Below are 10781 nucleotides of genomic sequence, written 5' to 3'. Positions count from 1 at the left end.
GGGGTGGTAGTGGACAGGTCGATGAAAGTGTTGACCCAATGTGCCAGTGAATGTGGCAGTGAAGAAGGCCAATTCTATGCTTAGGATCATTAGGAAAGGTATTGAGAACAAAACGGTTAATATTATAATGCCGTTGTACAAATCTATGGTAAGGCCACACCTGGAGTATTGTGTCCAGTTCTGGTCGCCGCATCTCAAAAAAGACATAGTGGAAATGGAAAAGGTGCAAAAGAGAGCGACTAAGATGATTACTGGGCTGGGGCACCTTCCTTATGAGGAAAGGCTACGGCGTTTGGGCCTCTTCAGCCTAGAAAAGAGACGCCTGAGGGGGGACATGATTGAGACATACAAAATTATGCAGGAGATGGACAGAGTGGATAGGGAGACGCTCTTTACACTCTCACATAACACCAGAACCAGGGGACATCCACTAAAATTGAGTGTTGGGAGAGTTAGAACGGACAAAAGAAAATATTTCTTTACACAGCGTATGGTTGGTCTGTGGAACTCCTTGCCACAGGATGTGGTGACAGCATCTGGCCTGGACACCTTTAAAAAGGGATTGGACAAGTTTCTGGAGGAAAAATCCATTACGGGGTACAAGCCATGATGTGTATGCGCAACCTCCTGATTTTAGAAATGGGCTATGTCAGAATGCCAGATGCAAGGGAGGGCATCTGGATGCAGGTCTCTTGTTATCTGGTGTGCTCCCTGGGGCATTTGGTGGGCAGCTGTGAGATACAGGAAGCTGGACTAGATGGGCCTTTGGCCTGATCCAGTGGGGCTGTTCTTATGTTCTTAAGTGTCGGTTCACTTAACTTTTATAGTGGTCTAGGAGGTGGATTGAAATGGTTTCTGTTGCCATTTTCCTCATGAAGATGCTGGGGTCACATGAGTGCTTCATGATGCACAAAGAATGCTAATCTGCTCCCACAAACTCTCTGAAAGAGCACAGAATTAAAATGTGCTGCCAATGACCTGTGCCTCTTCTGTAGTGCCATTCCAGTATCATTTCTAGATAAACAGTATTCCTTTCTATCTGAGACTGATCATGGAAGCCCCAAAATTGTACCTGAGTAGTTTTGCACCTGACACTCTCACATTCCCACCTTTGTTTCTGTGCTCCTGTCCCACCTCCCTAACCATAAGGAATGAACTGCAGCACTGGTGTACCTGGGGTGCGGGGGGCAAATGCCCCAGGCTGCTCCCCATGGGGGGCAGAGGCACAACCCTTCCCCTGCCGCCATTTTTTTCTTTTGGGGGGCTCATTTTTGGGTCCACTTTCAAGGCTTTAGAAGGCCTTTTAAGGTCTGGGGAGACTGCCTGCAGCTTCCCTGGACCCCAGAAGATCTTCTGAGGCCTTCAAAATGTGAAAAACAACATTTCTGGTTTTCTGTGAAAACCAGGAATAAAGTTTTTCAGGCAGGGGTGGCATTTTGCGGTCCTGTGTCCCTGGGCAGCGCCAGGGCCAGGTCCACAATTGAACTGGAGAAGTCCCATGTTGATTTGAACAGAGGGCCCAATCCTGTCAAACTTTCCAGTGGTGATGCAGCCACAATGCAGCCCCGAAGTAAGGAAACAAACATTTCCTTACCTTGAGGTGGCCTCCATGACAGCAACTGTTACCCTGCACATGCCCAATCTCATCTGCTCTTGGAAGCTAAGCAGGGTCAGGCCTGGTTAGTACTTGGATGGGAGACCGCCTGGGAGTACTGGGTGCTGTAGGCTTATATCATAGTCTTTGGAGACTGAAGGTTGCCAACCAACCATGACTGCCCCCACACTGTAGGATGTAGTGCATGGCCCATTGGCACAGCTGGATCAGCACTGGAAAGTGGTATAGGATTGGACCCTGAATCTCCTTGATTCTGCAGAACCCTACTCACCTTCGAGGGGAGAGGCAGGGAGAAGCATGGGAAGAGGAGGGAGCAACTGCATGAGCCTGAGGTCTGCTTTCTGACTCCCAGTACAAGCCATGGTCATTGTATTGCCTGAACAGGCTGCTTGCTGAACTGCAATTCTCATCCAAAGATTCTTTTGAGTTCTTCCCACCATACCCTGCTCCTCTCTCCCCCTAACTGCATGGAGTTTGGCCTGCATACATAACCCTTTTTTTTTTTTTTCCAGGAACATTTCCACAGCAAAATGCAACCTCATTTGTTATATTTAAGGCTGCATTTTTGTTGAGCCTGCTTGGCAGGCTTCCTTTGCTCTTTCTGGCAGGCGATGGCCAGTTGAGATTTAGCACTAACAAACGGAGGATATGCTGACACAACAGAATGGCTTTAATAAACCTTGCAGCAAGCAGGACAAGATACTCCAGAGCCCTGCCAGCTCTTCCCATTGAGGGAACCAATCGGGCTGTGGCTTCCCCTTCCCTCCCCTGCCTCTGGAGAATGCCATTTTTTTCCCCTCAAAGTTTCCACTGCACTGGAGAGATTTCTTGGGTAACTGTGTTTAATGTAACGAGGTATAGATGTTCATCATGGCCACGCAGGAATCTGAAAAACTGCCCATTTCCATTAAAATAAGGTATCTTAAGTAACACAAAAGATCATTCTAGAAAATGTGGATCTATGATGCACACAGGCTGTATGTTTCCTTTTACGTCTCTCTTCAAAAAGTTTTCAGCAGCAACATGGGGTTCAGAACGATCTACGTACCTTAGTTATTTACTTAAATGCATACACTGCTCCTTTCTGAATGTGTTTGGATAGATGGGAACAATTTAAAATATAAAGATAACATTTCAATGAAAATAAGACTAGCAGCACAATCCTATGCATGTCTACTCAGAAGTAAGCTCCTTTATTCTCAGTGGGGCTTACTCCCAGGGGAGTGTGTATAGGATGTCCTCCTGATGTTGGTTGTATGTTGGTTTCAACCAACAGACCCACAATGTGCTTACCACTTTTGGCTTCTCCTGCCAAACAACCTCAAACCGAAAATACAGACCCAATTATTTCCAGACTAATATTTGATCAGCAGTGAAATAGCAATGCACTCGTTTATAACTTGGAACACTATCACAGTGCTAATCTTCTGTTGTGGAGTTGGAACTTTGTACTTAATAGCTTTGCCCTAAGGATGCAGCTAAATTAGGAGCAGAGCTCTTGTACACAGAGGGGGTATATGAGGATAATAGAGGAGAGCATGTAGATTAGTGCTGATTGGAAGATGAGGCAGGGTGATAACTGGAACTCAGGCCTTCTCCATGGTGGCACCCGACCTTCTTCCTAGGGAGGTTCACCTGAAGCTGAGACTGTTTTCTTCTCATGCCAGGTGAAAAACATTTTATTTGCCGAGGGCTTTTGTTTTATACTGGTTATTGACCATCTGCTGTGCTTTTTCACTGTTTTAATTGATTTGTTATTGATTTTATTTATTACATGTTTCATTGTACGCTGCTTAGGAACCTGATTGGCTGAAAAGTGGCTATAAATATTAAAAGCAAAACAAAAAAAGATCCTAAATAATTGGCAGTTATAGGCTCTGCAGCAGAGGGAGAATTCTGTCATGCCGCTGACTATCTGTTGGAAGGCTGCAAAGAGTGTTCTGATTGTGTTGCCCTTTGGCTGCTGTTTGCAGCTTGGAGATAGTGCTGCCAAACTTCTGATTTCTCACAACAGAACATCGGCACGGTGACAGCAGTGCAGATCATCTGTTAGGCGGAATGGGAAGCATAGCCTTTTAACTAGTTTTTATACTGCTTGTACTGACAACCAGTTTGGAAATGACCAAACTGGTTAAGCTAGCAACTAGCTGTGGTGGGATGCAGGGATCGGACCATAGGCTACCATAGCATCATATGCTGGGCATTTGTTGAGGGCTGGGAACAGGTTGTGGGGTAAAAACCCTACACTGGGCCTCCCTGCCCACCCCCAGTGACATATTGGGCACTACTATTGCTCCTGAGAATTTAGGAATTAGCCTGACCAGGTGGGCCCTTGACCCATGCCCAACCTGGTCGACTTCTGACACCATCACTGCTTCCGTTATTCTATAGTGCCTACGGATTACAATCCCATGATAACTGTTTGAGTTCATGCAGGCACCCATTTTGACCTTGCATCAACCAACATTGCTACCATTTTTAGACTAATTCTTTACAGTAGTTACCACCAGATTCCTTTCCTCAGGGATGCCACCACTGCATAGGCCAAGTGGAGAGATTTACAATAGGGTTCAAAGGTTTGCTGTTCCACACATTCAGTACTTAAGTGATGTTGCACACACTGTCTAGTTTGGGGGTTATTTTCTTTTTAAAAATAGCAATGGGGGGGGCTGTTCCAGATTGGAACCATGGCTTAGAGTTGGGTGTGTTTCCTTCCAAAAAACCTCCTGAAGTGTTGGTGTGTTCCCGGAAGTGACACTGAAGCCAGTGACCACTTCAGGGATCCATACTAGCTTTGGGGGTGATTTTTGTTGGGGCAAGAGAGTGGAGAAAAGGGTTAAATACCCCTTTCCTTCATGCTATAGCCCCAACCCACCAGCTTCTATTTGGAAAAGAAACCCTAACTAGACGTAATATACATTATTTCATATTTCTTGTCTCAAGCAGTGCCGTCCTAAGCGTGTTTATTCAGGAGTAAGAGGAAGAGGCACATATTTTTACTCAGAAGTAATGGGAATTACTTTCTTGGAAGTGTGTTTAGGACTGCAGCCTTAATGGCAAAAAACCAAAGTATTTTGAGAGTGTTTGTTGTGCTGATGTCTTCACCTCTCATAAGGACTGGAGATACAAATGCTCCTGTGGATATTTACATGTGATTGCAATGAATGGGGGGGGGGGCCTAAATGACACCTTCTGCACCTTGCACCTTGAATTGAATACCTTCCCTAAACATTCCCCGGACCCTTCTCTCTCATTTTTTGACTCACGAAGCCCACTGCTGCAAGGTTTTTCTTTGGCACCCTCTCCACGCCTGACATCTTCCGAAGTTTCAGCTGCCTCATAGAGGTGAATATGTATGTAGGCTTTACTGGCAGGGCACAGTGTTCTGCCTCATTTTCTTGTAATCCAGACTTTGTGCCAGGGAACTCCCAATTATATTTGCATACATTTTTTCATCTTGATCATCCTTCTCCCAGAAATCAAACTAAAAGTAGGCTGGCCTGCCCGGTTTCAGCAAGACCTGGGTTGTAGAAGGGAGTGGAGAGCCTGGAGGACTTGACTTGGATGGCCAGGACAGAATGGAAATGCCAGTCATGTGAAGGCCCCTTTAATGCCATTCGATTTGTCAGCCCCTAACAGAAATCCCTTGTAAAAACAAATGAAAGCTGTGGTTGCAGTCTCAAGGAAGACTTATGCCTCTTTCTTCCCTTACTTCTCTTTGTTGTCTCTTCCTCTTCCTTTTCTACCTGTTGTAATTCTAACAGATAGTTGCTCAAATTCTTAAACGCCTGCTGTTGTGCACCTCACATGGCATAAACCCAGAGAGACTTACGCCCAACATGCTGGCAGTTCTCACAGTATTGAGAGAGAGAGAGAGAGAGAGAGAGAGAGAGAGAGAGACCATTTAGGAGAACTTAAGGGAATTTTCCTCCAGTGGTGCTGAAAGTGCGGTAACTGCCAGCAATAGGTGTGACAAAGACTTTCCAACCATTCAGTACATTTTCAAAAGCACACCATATAACAACCAATTTTTCACACCTTGTGTAATTCTCCCACTTGAAGCTGCCTGTCCATTCAGATAGCTGTCAGAAGAGAAAGGGCCTTTTCTGTAATGGCACCCCAAATCAAGAACTCTGTCCCTAGAGGCATTTGCCTGGTGCCAACCCTGTGATCCTTTTCATGCCAGGAGATGTCTGTCTTCTTTTGCACTTTTAATGGATATATGAAATCTTTTAATGATTTCTTTAATCTGATACTTAAGGCTACTATTTTTGTGTAATCATTTAATTGGCTGTTTTTTCTGGTTTGTTTAAATCTGTGTTTGATATATTTCATTGTGATTTGTTATTGTAAGACATCTTGGGTCTGTGTTATGGTGAAAGGCAGGGTGGACATTTTATAAGTATTAAAGTCCCTCCTCCCCATGTGCACACACAGTGTATCTGGAATGCCACTTGCAGAGACAAAGGGCTCGTGATAGATTTATGGAATTCAGTGCCACAGGAGGTGGTGATGGCCATTGGCTTGAATATATATATATATAAACAAAATGGACAAATTCAAAGAGGATGACAGCCCAATCCTAAGGGGCAGCCCAATCCTAAGCTGCCCGGGGCACCCTGCTTGGCGGCACCATGAGGGCTGCCGCCGCATCCAGCACCTCCTGCGCTACCACGGGAGGCACGTTGGGAGTAGGGGACCTTCGTCCCCTTCCCCCGGGTAAGGGAGGCAGCCCCGCAATGGGGCTACTCTCTTTAGCAGCGCCCAAAGGGCGTTCTCCTCCCGCACACCCCCAGGCACACCTCTGGCATGCCCCTTCTCCCCACGTCACGCCGGCCTCCCTGCCCCCTCCCCGCATCACGCTGGCCTCCCCCCTCCCCGAATCGCCCCTGTCCCCCCCCCATTTGCCGTTCCGCACCCTGGCGGTGGCAGGCACTGCCGAGCTGTGGAACGCGGGCACCCACCGGGCGGTGGCTCAGCGCTGGCAGGAGCTGAGCCACCTCTGGCGGGAGCCTGGCGGTAAGCCCCGCAAATGTGCCTTATGTCTTGCATGCATTTCATTTGTCAAGCCATATCTTTATTCCTATAGAACAAGTTACACTAGGCCAGTTCATATGGCACCTTGTCCACTGGCCTTTATTTGCATGCTTGCAAAGGTTGAGCAGTAAGGTGGCTAAGTTTGCAGATGACACCAAACTTTTCCGAGTGGTGAAGACCAGAAGTGATTGTGAGGAGCTCCAGAAGGATCTCTCCAAACTGGCAGAATGGGCAGCAAAATGGCAGATGCGCTTCAGTGTCAGTAAGTGTAAAGTCATGCACATTGGGGCAAAAAATCAAAACTTTAGATATAGGCTGATGGGTTCTGAGCTGTCTGTGACAGATCAGGAGAGAGATCTTGGGGTGGTGGTGGGCAAGTCAATGAAAGTGTCGACCCAAGTAAAGAAGGCCAATTCTATGTTTGGGATCATTAGAAAAGGTATTGAGAACAAAACGGCTAATATTATAATGCCGTGTACAAATCTATGGTAAGGCCACACCTGGAGTATTGCATCCAGTTCTGGTCACCACATCTCAAAAAGGATATAGTGGAAATGGAAAAGGTGCAAAAGAGAGCGACTAAGATGATTACTGGGCTGGGGCACCTTCCTTATGAGGAGAGGCTACGGCGTTTGGGCCTCTTCAGCCTAGAAAAGAGGCGCCTGAGGGGGGACATGATTGAGACATACAAATTATGCATGGGAAGGATAAAGTGGATAGAGAGATGCTCTTTACACTCTCACATAACACCAGAACCAGGGGACATCCACTAAAATTGAGTGTTGGGAGGGTTAGGACAGACAAAAGAAAATATTTCTTTACTCGGCATGTGGTTGGTCTGTGGAACTCCTTGCCACAGGATGTGGTGACGGCATCTGGCCTGGATGCCTTTAAAAGGGGATTGGACAAGTTTCTGGAGGAAAAATCCATTATGGGTTACAAGCCATGATGTGCATGTGCAACCTCCTGATTTTAGAAATGGGCTATGTCAGATGCAAGGGAGGGCACCAGGATGCAGGTCTGTTGTTATCTGGTGTGCTCCCTGGGGCATTTGGCGGGCCGATGTGATTTACAGGAAACTGAACTAGATGGGCCTATGGCCTGATCCAGTGGGGCTGTTCTTATGTTCTTATGCTTGTGGAGGGGGGAATACATTGTGAGCATGTACACTCCATTCATTTACTGGCCAAGTTGGCCTTTTTTGCTTAATTTCATGGACAGGACACGGTTAGTCTGTTTCTCTACATGTGGTACTAATCTACAGTTCTGATGCCCCGTCTCCCCCAACACAATTAAATGAAAGATTCCTGGCATGCTGGAAAGTGAGGGAAACAGAAATGTGCAAAGTGGGCCAATTTGGTAAGTACTGTCTGAACTTGTCCGCTGTGTTTGTGGAACAGGGGAAACTGAAGATCTACTCAATTATTTGTTTACTGTTGTATAACTGATCGTGTAAGGAATAGATTCCTCCCTGAATAGTTGAAGCGATGGGAATTTTGATCTAATTCACTGAAAATTCGTTTTCTGTTTTCTGATCAAGACACTACCAAGAAAATGCCTCTTTTTGCATTAGTTTTGTTGACATCAGAACAAAATGGTGTGGTTCCCCATGTTGTTGACTGGGTCTTCACTGACATTTTCAGTTGTGTGACTATAATTTTGTTCCATTTTTTCTGTGTTCTAAATAAATCTCATTTTATGTAAATTTGATTATGGCTTCTGGCTGAACAAATATATTTCAATTACATTCTATTCGTAGACCTAGTAGATAGTCTAACCACCATTAGCAGTCCATTATAGAGCTAGTAACACTGACTACTCTAATTTATTTATTTATTTATTAGATTTGTATTCCGCCTTTCTCCCCGAAGGGCACCCAACTAATTCAAAGTTATGAGCCAATCTTGGAAACTCCAGAATGCTTGGATATAATACATTTGTGGTTTAAAAATATTGTTTTCGGCTTTATAAGCTTCTGAGACAAACTTCCACCTTCTCTTTAACAACAGTGGGTAACTTGCTGTAAACAAAGAGGGTACATGATATGGGTAAGCAGTTGGGGTTTGTGACAGTCCCAGACACAAGGTGGAGAGCCCAAGGGCTTGCTTATGGCACAGAGTCAACTCTGTACTTCTTTCCATCCTGCTCAGCAACCTAGGGGCAAAAACCGCACCAAGTTACTGGGAGTTGCTAATATCAACCTAGCGGGAATAACAATGCAATAAAATTAATAATACTATTGTTAAGAATTGACTTGTGACAGACTTGCCAAACATGGCTCTCATGGGCAGTCAGGTGCTCAGCCTTTTCTCATGTGATGGGGTAGGAACACATGTGTCATCTCTGTGAAATATCCAGTCCTCTACACAAACAAGCCAACATGGTTGGTGCAATGTGCAAACTGTGCAATGTGGTTGGTACAATGTGCAAACTGTGAGCACATTTACTTTTATCACGTAACAGTGACATGTTACATGAAAAGTACATAAAATAACAGCCTTACTTTCCTATATTCATTCTGAATACTGCCACAATTGTGTGGACACATGCTTAAGTTCCTTTAACAGGGAAAAAAAACACATGTCAGTTGATTGCTTCTAATTGCAAGTTATAAAATGTTTTTTGTTGCTCTCATGATCAAAAAGCAACCAGTGATTTATGGCTTGGAATATTTTTACCAAAGCCCTGGAGGTTCTGAAAATAACACAACCTACTTTAAATTGACATGAGCAAACTTTTTTTCTGTAATAAATAAAATCCCATAGAAAGAGAATATATTTAAACTCAAACCAAAGTTATGATGACAATTCACATGAGAAAACACTAGAAGCTTTAGATGCTGTTTTTAATTCCTTATTGTGGTTGTATGCCCCAATGATGCACATAGCAAAAGCCCATTGTGAAACTCTTCTCATTTTCAGTGCAATCCTATGCATGTCTACTCAGAAGTTAGTCTCATTCTGTTCAGTGGGGCTTACTCCCAGGAAAGTGTGTATAGGCGTACAGCTTTTGTTTCTTAAACTGAACTATCTCTCAAATTCACCTGAGCATTGCAATTCAATCCCCTGTGGGCTGGGGATAAGAATATGCCCTCAGTTTGGCTGTACTTGTCGTAAGAGGTGACTAAACAGCCACCGGGTAGATGGGACTCGTCAGCCTGGGAAGGCAGCTCATCTGATAGAAGGAAAACTCTGATCCCAAACCTCCACTGCCTTGTGGCTACATCCAGTTATGGAAAAGGCTTCAGGAGTCAACCTCGAGGCAAAATCCGGAGCCGGAGTCCCTGAGGCAGTTCATGGCTGAACACAGTCATGTTCTGGCAACTCCTGCGACGCCGCTGGAACCAACCGTATTGGCCTCTGCCTTTCCATTGGACCATTTCAGCAACGTGAAGAGGGGGATTTGCTGCATGGGTAACAGCCTATCCTCCATACCTACTTTACCCAGGCTTTGCGCACTGGAGAGGACACTGTGTTCCAGAACCACCATTCAGAGCGTGACACCATAGTCTTCCGAGACTGAAGGATGCCAATATATTGCAATTCAGAAGAAAGTTAAAAGCTTCTGTAATAAGACCATGGCTGGATCAGTTGTGTTTTTAACAATCCTCTGCCAGGCAGCCCAGTCCTCAGCTGTGTTGGCACAGCCAGGCCACATGGCCTGTGCTGCATCCACTGCAACTTAGAAGGTGGCTGGAAGTCTCCTTGGGATATAGAGCTATAGCTATATAGCTGATGCAAAAACTGGGAAGCCCATGTAGGGTTGCTTGGACTGGGAATGCGGGTTAGGATTTGGCGGCCTCTGCCGATTCTTCCCCCCCCCCAGGCCCAATCCTCTCCCCACTCCTCCCTCCTCTACCCTTGCCTCCAAACCACCCTCCGCACAGCCCAGTGGAAATGTACCTGTGCCAGCCAGTGCAGGGTCAGGATCCGGCGCTGGCAAGCATGCACAGGCCTCCGCACTTGCCCTGCTGGCTCAGCATGGCACGTTTGCAACACTCAGAGATAATGTGGAGACAGCCAAGCCGGCCCAACGTCAAGTCAGAATTGCGCAGTAAATTTCATTCATGTCTTTGCTGCTACACAGATTCTCATGTTGTTTAAGAACTTTTCTAAATACGACGTATCAT

The 10781-nt window shown here is 45.6% G+C and overlaps 1 pseudogene; it reads left to right on the top strand.

Annotated features, from left to right (window-relative positions):
* The first annotated feature begins 1611 nt into the window (after positions 1 to 1611).
* Positions 1612 to 1728, top strand: LOC136642690 (5S ribosomal RNA; annotated as a pseudogene).
* Positions 1729 to 10781: the final 9053 nt, after the last annotated feature.

This window comes from Tiliqua scincoides, chromosome 2 (assembly GCF_035046505.1).
Source record: "Tiliqua scincoides isolate rTilSci1 chromosome 2, rTilSci1.hap2, whole genome shotgun sequence".
Lineage (NCBI taxonomy): Eukaryota > Metazoa > Chordata > Lepidosauria > Squamata > Scincidae > Tiliqua > Tiliqua scincoides.
The sequence above is the reverse complement of the archived record's forward strand: the minus strand, read 5'-3'. Positions and strand labels throughout refer to the sequence as shown.